General features: G+C 46.9%; 1 protein-coding gene and 1 long non-coding RNA gene across 3 annotated transcripts in view; one reads left to right on the top strand and one right to left on the bottom strand.

Moving 5' to 3' along the window:
• Nucleotides 1-3,030: 3,030 nt before the first annotated feature.
• The window catches only part of SHANK1 (SH3 and multiple ankyrin repeat domains 1), a 114,207-nt gene continuing 103,584 nt past the window's right edge, over nt 3,031-13,653 (bottom strand). The window contains exon 25 of the transcript XR_013978541.1: nt 3,031-3,143. The gene's annotated coding sequence lies outside the window, so the exon portion shown is untranslated. The remainder of the gene's footprint in view (nt 3,144-13,653) is intronic.
• On the top strand, nt 3,235-12,876 carry LOC308460610. Of its 2 annotated transcripts, none has more exons than XR_013978612.1 (2): nt 3,235-3,366; nt 7,399-12,876. It is a non-coding gene; the product is annotated as an uncharacterized lncRNA (long non-coding RNA). The 2 variants fall into 2 exon arrangements; XR_013978613.1 differs by lacking the exon at nt 3,235-3,366 and adding an exon at nt 3,434-3,618.

Genomic DNA, 13,653 nt, shown 5'->3' with positions numbered 1-13,653 from the left:
AAGCCATTCCTTGTTTTTCATGCAGGCAATGTGGAGGTGATCTTTCAGGGATGAGCAGAAACGCTTCATCTTATTAGTGGTTCATGCACGAGACTTTTAATCTCAGGGTCATTGGGCAAAACATTCCTTCATTGCAGGGGGTTGGACTGGATGATCATCGGTGTCCCTTTCGAGTTCCATGAGTCTATGTCTTCTAGGGCTTGCGGTTTGTAGTTTTGAGCCTTGGCATGGCCTTGTTCAGAGGTGCGCAACTCTCAGCTCCCATCTGCCTCAGCCGACATGGCCAATAGTCAGGGATGATGGAGGTTGTATCCCAACATCTTCAGGGCACTACATGTTGACGACGCCTGGTTTGCTAGTCTTAAACTGTTAGCTTGGGATAAGTGCGTCATATGCAGACCTAAAGTGGGTCACACACAGGAAGCATAATTTTTGTAGTTGTTGAGATTTTTTAAAGGGAAGTAGAAATTGTGCGTGCATATGTATATAATATGTGCAATGGATGTATATAGGGCATTGGTGGGGAGGAAAGAAAGAATTAGGAGAGAAGATGGAAGGAAAGAAGATATGAGAGAACAGAAAAGCGGGGATGAAAGGGGGTGAGTAACAACAAATAAATGTGAGAGCGAAAGAAAGGGAGGTGAAAGGCAAAGAGGATGAGGAATGAGGAAAGAGTGAAAGAATTGTAGTTAGAAGGGACCCTGAGGGTCATCTGACCCAACCCCCTGCAATGCTGGAATCTGAACACACGGTTACCCATCCAAATTAAAACCATATCAGACCCTGCTTAGCTTTGTAACGTGCTAGCAGTTTTATTGCTGCGCCACGTCTAGACTCCAGTGTTTGGGCCACACCCATTGTTGGTTTTTTTTTTTTTTTGTATTCATATTTTATCGAAAGAATTTCAATTATAAAGCAATTGTGATGCAGAGGGGACAAAAAACAAAAGAAAAATGAGAAAAGAACAAAAATCTCTGGCATACAGCGCTTGGAGGGTTGGCTAACAGGGAATGTGAAAAAGGTTGGTCCGGCCTGCTTTAGCCAGTGTACTTAGGATTGCAACCTCAGTATGCATTAAGGATGGAGTACGCGCAAAGCCACTTAATTAAGGCAGATGAGGAAAAAGGGAGAAAAGTCTTGATAGCACTTTGTTGCAGAAGCTGAACAAAACAGGACATAATATGAAGAGGAAGGAACGGAGGGTTCTTACCTCAGGCCTTTTACAAAGCAGGGAGACATTCAACTAAACATACTGAGAAGAACCTCCCTCAGAACTACACAGCTAATCAGAGCAGATGTTACCTTGGTGAGGATCATGCCACTCTGACTGGTCACTAAGCAACACCTACCTACCTACCTACCTACCTACCTACCTACCTACCTACCTGAACACACACCTTCCCAGTTAGCTGCCCTGGGCCAGAGATTACCCAGTGCAAGTATACATGAAATTGAATTGAGTCCTGAATTGTTGACTCTGATCCACTTCATAGGCTTTTTACTGCTGGAGCAACCTTTGCCAGAAGGCCAAGAACAGGTAAGAGTCAGGAGCCTGCCTCTGAAAGCTGGCAGTGCTTACAGTATCTTAATTTCAAACCTAGAACCAATATGAGGTGTTTGACAACAGAAGCTAGAATGATAATAGTTTCATGGTTTGGTGTTGCTGAACTGTTTTCCTGCTTTTAAAGCTGCACCACACCCACCCACCCACCCAGAAAAAGTAGCCCCAGAATTGTTTTAAAAATGTTAATAATGAATAGTTTCCTTCTGGAGCAATGAGAAGGATTTCTGACAGACCCCAAAGCAGGAAGGCCACCAACCTAAACTGGTTCTATCAGGGCAGCTCTTCCGTTCCTGGCTCCAGCTTATCTCCAGGCCACGAATGCTGAAATGTTTGCGTACATTTCAACGACTATTTCCATTCGCTATAAGCAAGGGAGGCTTAATTCTTGGGAAGCGGCAAGTTTTTTTTAATTGTGCATCAACTTGCATTATCATATGCCTTTATGGTTCCTTCCAGAATGATGTGCAAACCACTTGGATGAAACTCTAAGGATCAATGTGCTGCAATTATTTGTATGTTCAAATCCTTTCATACATTTTTGGTGGGCTTTTTTTTGTAGTATAAGCCAGGAGGAGCCTTTTCACCTGCCACCGAAACCACGATAGTCAGAAGCCCCCCGAGAAGAGACAGAGTGGGTAATAACAGCCGCAAGAGTGCCCCTGCACATGTGCAGAATGCACCCAGCCATCCGAAGGGCATTTCTGCAATGTGCATGGCAGTCATCGGCTTTTCGCCGTTGGCATGGTCGGCAGGTGCCAAGAGCAATATTTTGCCTCTGAGGGACCAGTGGCAGAGTATGTCGACCACTGCCCTCAGCACCTTTTCCCTGCTGCTTAATGATCAGAAGGTCGGTGGTTCAAATCCCCACGACAGGGTGAGCTCCCGTTGCTCGGTCCCTGCTCCTGTCAACCTAGCAGTTCAAAAGCACGTCAAAGTGCAAGTAGATAAATAGGTACCGCTCCGGCGGGAAGGTAAACGGTGTTTCCGTGTGCTGCTCTGGTTTTGCCAGAAGTGGCTTAGTCATGCTGGCCACATGACCCGGAAGCTGTATGCCGGCTCCCTCGGCCAATAAAGTGAGATGAGCGCCGCAACCCCAGAGTTGTCCATGACTGAACTTAACGGTCAGGGGTTCCTTTACCTTTTTAATGTCCTTATTTTATGCTATTTTGGGGGTTCCCCCCCCATCGGTTGTAGACAGCCCTGAGTGATGAAAACACATTTGGAATATTATTATTCAAAATAATAATAATAATAATAATAATATATTAAAAACTGTGGCATAAAAAGACTTTTTAGAGACGGGCAGCACGACCTAGGAATGTTTAATGTGAAGCGAGTCCTATTGAGTTCAGCGAGACTTCAAGGCAGCCTGACAGCAGGAGCCGTGACTACATTTCCCAGCATGCCTTTCAAGTTAGGGCGGCCGCGGGTAGGGGGCGAAGCGCCGTGTGCGCGTGGCGTTCTTTCTTTCTTTTCCTTTCTTTTCAAAAAGGAAGCCTTGAGGGGGGTGAGGAAATACCCGCCACCTGTTTCAGCAGTGGCTTAAAGCGGCGTGGGCGGACTACACTACCCAGCGTGCCTCGGGAAAGGTGGACTACGCAACCCAGCATGCCCAGCGGGGTAGAAATAAAAGAGAACCGTGGAATATGCGCCGCAGTGCGTGGTGGGAAATGTAGTCCGCGGGGCGTGAGGGAAACTTAAAACCGGAGCCGGAGCCTCCTCCTGAAACCTGACAGGGGGAGAGCCCAGCGGTCAAAGCCGTTGCCGTCCTTCTCCCGCTTCCCCTCTGAGGCGACGCCGGGGTAGGCACTGTGCGCGCTCGGAGGAAGGACGCAGGTTGTTTCTCAGATGTGCAGGAGGCGTGCCCATCAGCTCTTGGGTCCCCAGACGTTGTTAAGGCTACAAAAATATATAGCCAGTTGTTAGGGATGATGGGAATTGTAGTCCAACGACATGGGGTGTGAGGACCAAGGCTGGAGAACCCCGACTGTGGCGACCTCGCCTATGTTTTTGGGCAACGGCTGCCTCCAGCCCGCAGGCTGCAGAAAGAGCTTGTGAGTCTTTCTAGGCGCAGGTGTTTCCCAAAGTTGAGTCTCCAGCTGGTTTTTTTTAACTACACCTCCCATCATCCCTAGCTAGCAGGAAAAGTGGTCAAGGATGATGGGAATTGCAGTCCTCAAACAGCTGGAGACCCATGGTTGGGAAACCCTGGGTTAAGGTTTGGTTGAGTTGGGCAGGTGGTGAGAGGGACATGGATGGGATGGGACATGGAGGGTATCTTGAGCAAGGGTCCTGCAAAATACAGAGTTAACAACACTGCCTCCCATCCCCAAAAGGCAAGGGATGGTTGGTTCTCCTGCCATTGGGTTGCCATATGTTCTCTTTTCCCCCAGGACGCACCCTCTTTTTTATGGGTAGAGTCAAAGCGATCCATAGTTAAAAGCAGAAGTTGGCAAGCGTGTAATCCTTTTTTGCTCTTCACAATACAGTATGGCAACCCTAGCTGCGAGTTCTGTGTTTGGTGTTGGCCTCACATTGAACTGGCCGTGACTCAGTGCTGTGACACTCTCCTAGAGGTGCGGATGTGTAGTTTGCAGTGACAAAGCTTAATTTGGGGTATTCAACTTCAGCCCGTGGGTACATGCCTTTTTATAGGAAAGCATTGAGCTGGATGCGACTCCATGCCATTTCGTTGAGGACAGTCTCCTGGATGTGTGGGTCTATGGTTTGTGGTGGCCCAAAGCTTATTTTGGGGTGTATACCCCCAGTTCTTTATTCTTTTCTACATTTTTTCAATAAATAAGAGAAAGTGTCATCATCCTACTTAAACATTATGTACCAAACAAAGCAACCTTTCAAACATTATTTTCTATTTGAGCCTAATCAGTTGTTTTGGCTAATATTATAGTTAAGATGTCCAGTACCCAATATACAATATCCAGTTAAATTATATATCCAATATCGCAAGAAAACCTTTATGTTGTTAAAACATTTAAAAACTGTATTTTATTCAAGGAAGCAGTAAATTCCTACTCCTTACTCTTTCCCACATATATTGGCTATTATAGTTGTGGGTATGTACCCTTAACGGTGTCCTGTGCTCAGGGAAAGTATTGGTCCAGGTGCATTTCAATGTTGTCTAATAGTGGACACTCTCCTGGAGGTGTGGAGGTATGATTTGGGTACCCAAAACTTTTTTTGTTATGTTCACACACAGTTCCTTATTCTTTTCTACATATTTTGCATATTATTGCCATGGGAGTGCCATACTTGACAGTGTCCAAAAGAAGCATTGTACTGGATATGATTTGATGTGTTATTGTAGCAGATACACTTTTGGCGGTGCAGATGCATGATTTGGGGTGGCACAAAGTTTTATGTTGTATACCCCAGTTCTTCTCTACACATTTTGGTATGGGTGCTATGTTTAACATTGTCCTGTGCCCAAAATAAACATTTGGGTAGATGTGATACCATGCCATCTTATAGAGAACACTCTCCTGGAGGTGTAGAGGTACAATTTGCATTGGCCCAAAGCTTATTGTGGAGTGCATACCCCTAGCTTGTTTGTTATTGTCTTTTGTGACTATTATGGGAACCTATGAATGTTGTGAAAACACAACAGTTTGGAGTAGTCAATTACTGTGAATCTTGAAATGGACAGTCCCATACTCATGATGATATGGAGCATGGCAAAGCTGATTTTGAGGTTTATAGACATACAAATTTTAGTTTTTAAACAAATTTTCTGATTGCACTATTTTGAACTGTCCTGTCAATAAGAAACTGGGAACTAGTAATCAACTTCATCATAGCAGGGAATGAGGTTTTTCCTAGCAAGCTGAATGATGGTTGGGAGTTTAATACCTAAAAAGGGCCACCTCCTTCCTTTAAAAAGTGTCAAACTAGATGTTTGCTTAATATGTAGGATGCAGCTACATATCTTGCTCTATGTGTGTGTGATTCTTGTAGGGAATCCAGAATGCCAGTAGAGCTATCTCTCCTCTCTCCTCTCCTCCACCACCATTCTACAGAAACGCAATAGCCCAGCTGGGATGGATCAGATTGGAAGGGATAATTTTCCTTATGGGTTGGCTTCCTTTTTCTTTAGGGATTCCCCCCAAAATAGAATTACAGAAGGCTTTATCCCTGTCTGGCTGAACTATCTGACGCACCCTAGTCTCTTTAGTTGCTTTGGAAGTATTTGAACCCTACTGCCAAGGACTCATTCCTTCAGCTTCAGGAGAAAATAAACGAAATGAGCTTTGGATTTATTCTCCCCTAAGACCAGATGACACTCAAACTCACAGTAATTTGTGATCTATGTTTAGAACACAAAGGGAAAGCTTTACCAACCGTGCAGTTTGCACATGGAGATGATTTTAATACAACATTCCTTTTATAAAGGAAGAACAAACTATGGAGCAGTATGCTATGTGTTTAAAAAAACCCTCTAGTTTGGCCCTATGCTTTCTGCCACACCATAGGAATCTTGATCTTGATTTCATACAGCAGAAGGGATTCATTCGGGTATGGTGTTTCAGGTATGTAGCAGGAGGTTAGGAGCAAGGGAAATACAACTGCTTCTTGAGTTTCCTTAGTGTTCTTCATTCTGGTTCAGGACGTTATCCAGCTCATAAATGGGGTGGGTGGATTTTCTTATTAACTCAAGTTTTACAGAAAGATGCTCCAGTAATATTTTATGTGGATTTGAGTCACCTTGCTTGCAGGAATTTTTCTTATGCGGTGTGTTCTTCTCTGCAGTTTTCTTATGACGTGCCCCTTACTCAGTTCAGAGGGATGGTGGATTAGACCCCTAAGCCTGCCTCAGAGGGCATGACCCCAGTCTGATCCAAAGCCCATTGGCCGTGCAAAGACACTTGCTGGGGAATCAGGCTCCCTGTTCGTTAGTGCAGCCCTGCAGTCTTCATTGATGCGAAGTGAGGCCAGAGGCTTGCTAGTAAATGTCTGCCAAATTTCTATGCAGGCATTCTCTCGTGTGGCTAGTTGGGGTGGAGAATGTTATTATGAACAATAGTTATATTTTTATTCTACCCATCCTCCAAGTTGCTCTCAGTATATGCAGCTCTGTCCCCGAACCAATTTTATCCTCACAACAATCCTGTGAGGTAGGTTAGGCTGCATGTAGACTACCCAGAGAACTTGCTGTGGCATCTGACAGAAAAGAGATGGCTTGTTTGGTCTCTTTCCAGACATTGGGTTGTAGCCAACTGCCTGCTATATTCAAAGTAGAACCATTGAAATCAATGAGCATGATCTCAGTGGGTCTACTCTTGAAGTTTGACTTACTTGGATACAGCCCAGTGTCTTTGGTTTCCTTTGCTACTCCCATACATGGATCTACTTCACTCTTGCCTCTGTTCTCTTGCCTCCTGGCTCCTCCTCTTATAAAGGAAGTTTTGCTGTATGGATAGTTGCTGGATAGTCTATAGCTGCACAGCAGGACCTGGAACTGCTATCCCATTCATCTTCTTTTGCCTGCATCCACTCCAGATATGTAGTGTTATGTCAGGATGATTATAAGAGGGAGCTGAGGGCCATAGCACTAGTTGCCTGCCTGCTCCTACCTTCCAGAGTCCCCAAATTTCATTTTTTTCCAAAAGAATGTTTTCAGAATTGTTATTATTCCTGCATACTCCCACAATACTAGTCTAGAACATAATGGTGTAAGGTCAGGCAGCGCCTCAAATGTCTGTTGAGCGATACAGACATTTCTTGCATGTCACTGTTGGAAATCACAGGCTAATCAAGATGGGCTATTGGTCTTACCAGCAAGGGAAATCTTTTGTTCTGTTCGTTTCCCTCATTGACAGGCCTCAACAGCCCAACTCCCAGGAGCTGCTGTCTGGTATATTCATGGGATCAGGTATGAGTACTGGATCTGGGGCAACAGAGCTGATGGAGTTTCTCCCCTGCTCCTGATTTACCTCTTGCGGCCATTTGCACATCATTGGTTATTCATTAGTTCATTATCTGCCTACCCCCACCCGCTCATAATTCTTCCTCATTGGTGTTTAAGGCAATATATTCCCTGATAATCTTCCATCCAAGAACTGACAAAGCCCAGGCCAGCTTGGCTTCAGCATGTCTGGTTCATTTTGTGCCATTAAACCATGCCCTGGACATTATTGAAGGGTCTGGCAATGGACTACATAACGACTACAGCAGGAATGAGCAACCTGATGGCCTTGAGGTGCTGTTGGACTACAGCTCCCATCATCTATGACCATTGGCCATGCTAGTTGAAGCTCATGGGAGTCCAATTACATCTAAAAGGCCACCGGTTCTCCACCCATGCTCTAACATTATTTTCAGTATCGGACCCATGTATGCCTTTTTTTAAAAAACTGGTTTGACTTCCTAGTGCAAGAGCTTTTTTTTTTGATAAAGTGAGGTGAAACCAGCCTAGTGTGGAGATGCATCGCAGGAAATTACTTGTGTTGTGAAAAGGCCTCAGATACATCTGAGCTCAGTTAGTGCTTGATTGGCTGGACTATTGCAAAAATAGCCCTGCGATGATTGAGAATGGTAGGCAAAGGGCTGTATCTGTGACTTTGTAAGGAATAAACACTAGCTCGACACCTTTTCATCGGTATGATTTCCTAAGATGTTGGTGTCTTTCACCCACCCACCCCAGATAATCAGCTTGGAAAACTAAAGCAGATTCTTACTGTCAGTTTTGCCTCCTGCCTGGTAAAACTCCACCAGGTTTAGCAGTAACTTGGCAAGCCGTATACCTTTTGTTTATCGGAAAACACTGCATGTGGCTAAGTTATAGCCTTGCTTCTTCCTCTTTCTCTCACATAAACGGATGCAAAAACACCTGGGGGCCCCCTCTGTATCCCATAGAGTTTATATTTGCAAATAAAATCAGTAAATTACATTAGTTGCTCTGCACAGGCATTGGAGGCAGAGACAGGGCCTCTGGCCCAGGACAAGAGGTTTGGTAGAGGAAGGTAAAAAGGGAGTGTGAGAGAGAGAGCGTGAGTGATTTAGTCTGTCCTGCCTGGATGCCATAGGATGGGCTTAGTCAGCACAGGATCAATTACATTCATCTTGGAGATTCTGCTCTCAGGGTGAGGTTTCCTAGAGGTACAGTTTCTTTGCGGGGTGAGAGGAGGACTGAGAATCCTGGGTTGAGGAACCGCTCTAGGGGTGGGAGTGCAGATGGTGCAAAGAGCCATTTTCTCTAGCAAAGGGCAAAAATAAATAAATAAAGTGGCTGGGTTATAGAGCAGAGACCTAGAACCCTGGCACTCTAGAGCATGTAGCTAAGAGAAGGTTCTAGAATGGCAGGAGCCAATTCTCCCAGCACAAGAACCAGAAAAGATCCTCAAGCGAATAATTCAGATCCACCCAGTTGGGCTTTGTGGGATGAGGTGGGAAGTGAAGGCCTTTTGGGACCAAGCTGGGCCCTTAGAGCAGAAACTCTGTGCCAGGCTTGAGGATGAGATGGGAAGTCAGGAATTGGGTAGGAATCTTGAGAGATGGAGAAACTACACCTCTTGGCTCAGGAGCCAATCTGGGTCATTGCAAAGGTGCAGTTGTTAACAACTGGGATTTCTGGGCTCTCTCCAAGAAAAATGTGGGTGGAGGGGGGTGAGATGAAAGAGGGGGAAGTCTATTATACATCACACCTGGGTGCTACAAGGCCAGGTGTGGAGGGCAATTATAAACTTGGTGACTCACACCAGAGGAGAGGATTAAATGGGGTGGAGGGGAGTGTACCAACCTCCTTCCCTGTAGCCCCTGTCCCCCACCCAGCAACCACAAAAATCAAAACACAACCCAGTGTCAAATGCAGGCATTACCACCCCTTTCCCCCTCCCCTCCCCCTCCCCAATAATCATTCCCAGGGAACAGATCCCTGAATCACAAAGTCAACATTACATATTTCATTTCAGTACATTAAGGCAAGAGGATTCAATGCTGCGGTTCTCAACCCTTCTAGGACCAGTACACCCTCAGACAACCCAGTTTAATGCTGGGAAATTTATAATCCCTTCTTGGAGAACCCAGGAGTCCTGCCTCTGCCTCAACCCATTCAGCCCAAGTGTCTTTTTGAAGAACTCAGGATTCCCTGGGTGACTCCTAAATCCCCTTTCGCCCCATATGCATTAGATCCCACTTTCTGCCCAAATATGAGGACTAGATCTTTAGCTAAAAGCAATATCTTATCCAAACTTTGACTAAGTAGTTGCTCACTCTTTCTAGAAAGCTGAGGAATCCTGCCTTCTGGAGTTTCTGACCTGCTTGCTTCATTCCTCTTAAATCATACACTACTCCCCAAGTTTGGGATCTTTCCCCTTCCCTTGCAGTGATATGGAAACAGCAGTAGTGTAAGTGGGGGAGGGATTACAGAGCATAATGCGCTCTTGCCAAAGGCTCCACTATGGAGAAGGCCCAGAGGGAAGACGGGCACTTCCTTGGGCACTGCCTGCCCTTTCCTCTCCACAATCCAACAGAGAATTTCTTGGGGATCATAGTTGGGGTCTCCTGTGCACAAGAACTGCTACTTAATAATGGCTCTGAGAAATAGGACCCCCTAGTTAATTATTCTCCCAAAGTAGGCCATATACCTCCAATCATACAATCCATAACTGCCACCTTTCCAAGCCCCCCTCCCCAAAATTACATATGTAGCGTTGACTGTTCCTCCTGTTCCATCTCCTAGGTACCATTTCCCTATGAGGTCACCCATGCCTCTTTTAAAGAACCCAGGAGAACTGGTCCAGTTCCCCTACCTTGATAAATCCTTGAAGCCCCCATTTCCCCCTCCTAGAGCGCCCAAGAGTCCTGGCTCCAGATCCTTCTCCCCATAACTGTTCTCTTTCTCCCTACCCCCCCCCCCCCCACCAATCAAGTAGCTTTAGTTCCCCCACTTACCCAGAGCTGGGACATGAATCTATGAGGGCCGCCCACGTGAGGAGCTGAGAACGGCAGCACAGATACCCCCCTCCCACCCATAATTGGAGAGGAGACCGTGTTTCCTGCCTCCCCGCAACATCATCATTATGGAAGACATTCTAAAGTTTTGTTTGTTTCGTTTCGCTCCCTTGTTGGGGTCTGTGGACAGGAGGTGCCAGTGCGGCCAGTCCGACGAGACGAGACAAGAGCCCTTTTTTAAAAGAAAAGAAAAGATGGCCGCTCGACCAGCAGCACTCAGGTGCAGTGTCGGCGGCAGGTGTCAATTATCCACACAGTGAGGGGGAGGGCATTTCGCCACGTGGCACTACAGTGTGGCCTCGGCGACTCTTGGGGCGCAGTGGGGCAAACGACAGCCACGAGTCTGGAGCTGGGGTGGGGGCAGGGTGAGGCCACGTGGTATGGAGTTGTGGCTTTGCAGGCACAGTGGGAATCGCCGCAGGGCATCATGTTGGGACGTGGCAGCGACAGAAAGGGACACCACGAGGTGGCTGAGCAGGAGTGATGTGGCGAGAGGCACCCTGAGATGGAGGCACACACAAAGCCACGTGGCACAGAGCCATGGCACCGGGTTAACCCAGCTATGCAAATGGGGCGAAGGTGTGCGACTCCGCTCAAAACATCCAGTGGCCCGCTTGCCCAACATCAGCTGGCAAAAGTTGCTGCCCAAGCACAAAAATCCCTCACGCCTATTTAAGTCCTTAATTCTTCCAGCCTAGTGGCCAGCCTCTTGTATCCAATTGGCTGGTGGTACCCTTCTCTCGTCCCTCTGTGGTCTAGTTGTTCCTACTTGGCTGCCTCTGCCTCTGTTCCTTCCAGCAATTTCGGCTGCCTCCCTAGACCTCTTGAGGTTCTGCACCTGCCTCTTCCTTAGGCTGCAGGCAGCCACCTTGAAAACCCTGCCTATGTGGACCTCCTAAATCCCCTTCGCATGCTAGACTGGGGGCATTAGAGCACTCACCGAGAACACAGCTTCTGCAACAGGAGCTCCTTAGAGGTTATGACCACTGGCAATCTCGGCTGAGTCTTTTGAGAAACGGCACTTTGCCCGCCCTACTTTTTTTCCCAACCATGAGGGCTAGAAATCCACCTTATTTTAATAAAAGCAAAAGCTGAAACTTCTTAAGGTTCTGTGAATATCCTGGCTGCCCACGTAAACGTTTATTTGTCTGGGGCCTACCACCAGTTGGGTTTTTCTTTTTTTGCATGCCTGGGTTAATCTTGTGGTCATGAAGGGAAAAGGGTACATTGCTGGCCTTGATGGGATGTCGGATGCACAAGGTTTACCCTACGTCATGGAGTTATGGGCACATGTGTGATGGGAGCCACGTAGTACAGAAACGTGGCGTGGCTCAGACAAGCAGCGTGCTACGCCACATGGTTAACGGTCGTGGGAAGGACTTAGCTGTATGGCACAGAACTACGGTTTCAGAGGAGCAGGAGTGGGGCGGTTAGCTGCATGGCACAGTTGTGGCGGGGGTGTCGGTGGCCAGCTGTCGATTTTAAGAGTCACAGCACAGGTGAAGTGGTAAAATGGGGCCAGCCACAAGGCCTACAGTCATCGTACAAATTCCCCCGCACACTTTTCCCCACAGCTCGTAATCCCTGACGTGGAGATTGAGAGGGGAGGAGTCAAGGAGTCGTCCCCCGCCCCCCGCTCTTGGACGGAGCATCACTCTGAGGATCCCAGCAATGAGCAGCAGCAAGAGCAACCCCTCCCTGGCCTGTGTCTTGGGGGGGGGGGGAGCAGTCCGTGCACTGGGTCCCGGTGTCCAAATGGCTGCAATGGGGAGAGCAAATTATGGAGCACCCCCTTGTAACGCTGGGCTCTTGTTTCTTTGGCAGCTGAGCATTGGGGGAGGGGAAGGGGGATGCTCCATCCACAGCACAGATATGGTCAGTATCCGAGACCTCTCGCCCCTTGGAATCGGTGCAGGAGCACATGGCGCCGAAGGAGAGAGCACAAGAGACCCAGAGTGGGAGCACCTACCCACACCCTACTTTTATGTCGCTTTGTCTTCCCTGTTCCAGCCCCTCAATCTTGGCTACCCATCCGGAGCTGGAATTCCTGGTTGCCACAGATACCCCTCTGGCAGAAGAACGTTAAGAGAGACTCCCAACTTCTATGGGAAATTGTCTTGTTATCTTCCCCGTTCTGGAAGTGCAGAAATACGCAATACATTTCCAAATGGAGGCGGCGTGGAAATAGCTTTTGAAATGAGGACAAAATGAAGCTTGTTGTTGAATATGCAAGGTGTGAGCTGGAGCACAACAGCACGCATGTATATGGGGACCACACTACAACTTGCGAAGAAGCTGTTTTGCAGACTATTAAAGCCAGGGTTGTGTGTACTCTGTGGTATAAATGGAGTGAGACTTGTTTGCTTTTGTATTACCAGTGTGAATTCAGGGTGTGATATGAATTCACTCATCTGGTATGACCAATGAGATGCAGCTCTACATCAGCTGAACATCAGGTGTTTCACAAGAGAGTGTATAAAGCAGGCTTGGAATTAGCAACTTGTCTGATCACTGATGGGGGACTATTCACTGCTTCCAGACAATTTACCACAAGGCTTTTGTAAACAGGAACAGATCTGGGTTCTTCTGAAAAGGTTGTTGATGCACCGTGGATGATTAAAAATAAGGATGGATGAGCTAATTCTTGCCCTGGAAGACTACACAGAAGTGAACCAACACCACACATCAAAGTGCACTTAGTTTCAGAGGATGGTTTTACAAATACAGCATATACTGTCTTATCTTTGCAGTGAAGAGATCACACCTAGGCTTAAACTTATGGGAATGGGGCTGAACCCTACATACAGCATCTTGTGTCTGGCCATGTGGCACAACCCATCCTCTTCTGCCCAAATGCAGGCTCAAGCCACTCAGCAGTTCTAGATCATACAAGCCTGACAACAATGGTCTGTGACTAGAGAGCAGGTTCCTCCATAGAATGGGGTCTGCGGAATAAATGGACCCAATGTTGGTTTTCTGATAGGATTGCTGAAACTCAGCCAAATAAGGGACTATAAGGTCAAAATTATTTTTGACTATGTTTGCATAAAGGCATACACCTTTATGCAGCTGTTCTGCCATTCAGTTGCACCTCACCCGGTTCTCTTTGTGATAAGCCCCGT

Source organism: Podarcis pityusensis, assembly GCF_964106645.2.
Source record: "Podarcis pityusensis genome assembly, chromosome: 13".
Classification (NCBI taxonomy): Eukaryota; Metazoa; Chordata; class Lepidosauria; order Squamata; family Lacertidae; genus Podarcis; species Podarcis pityusensis.
The sequence above is the reverse complement of the archived record's forward strand: the minus strand, read 5'-3'. Positions and strand labels throughout refer to the sequence as shown.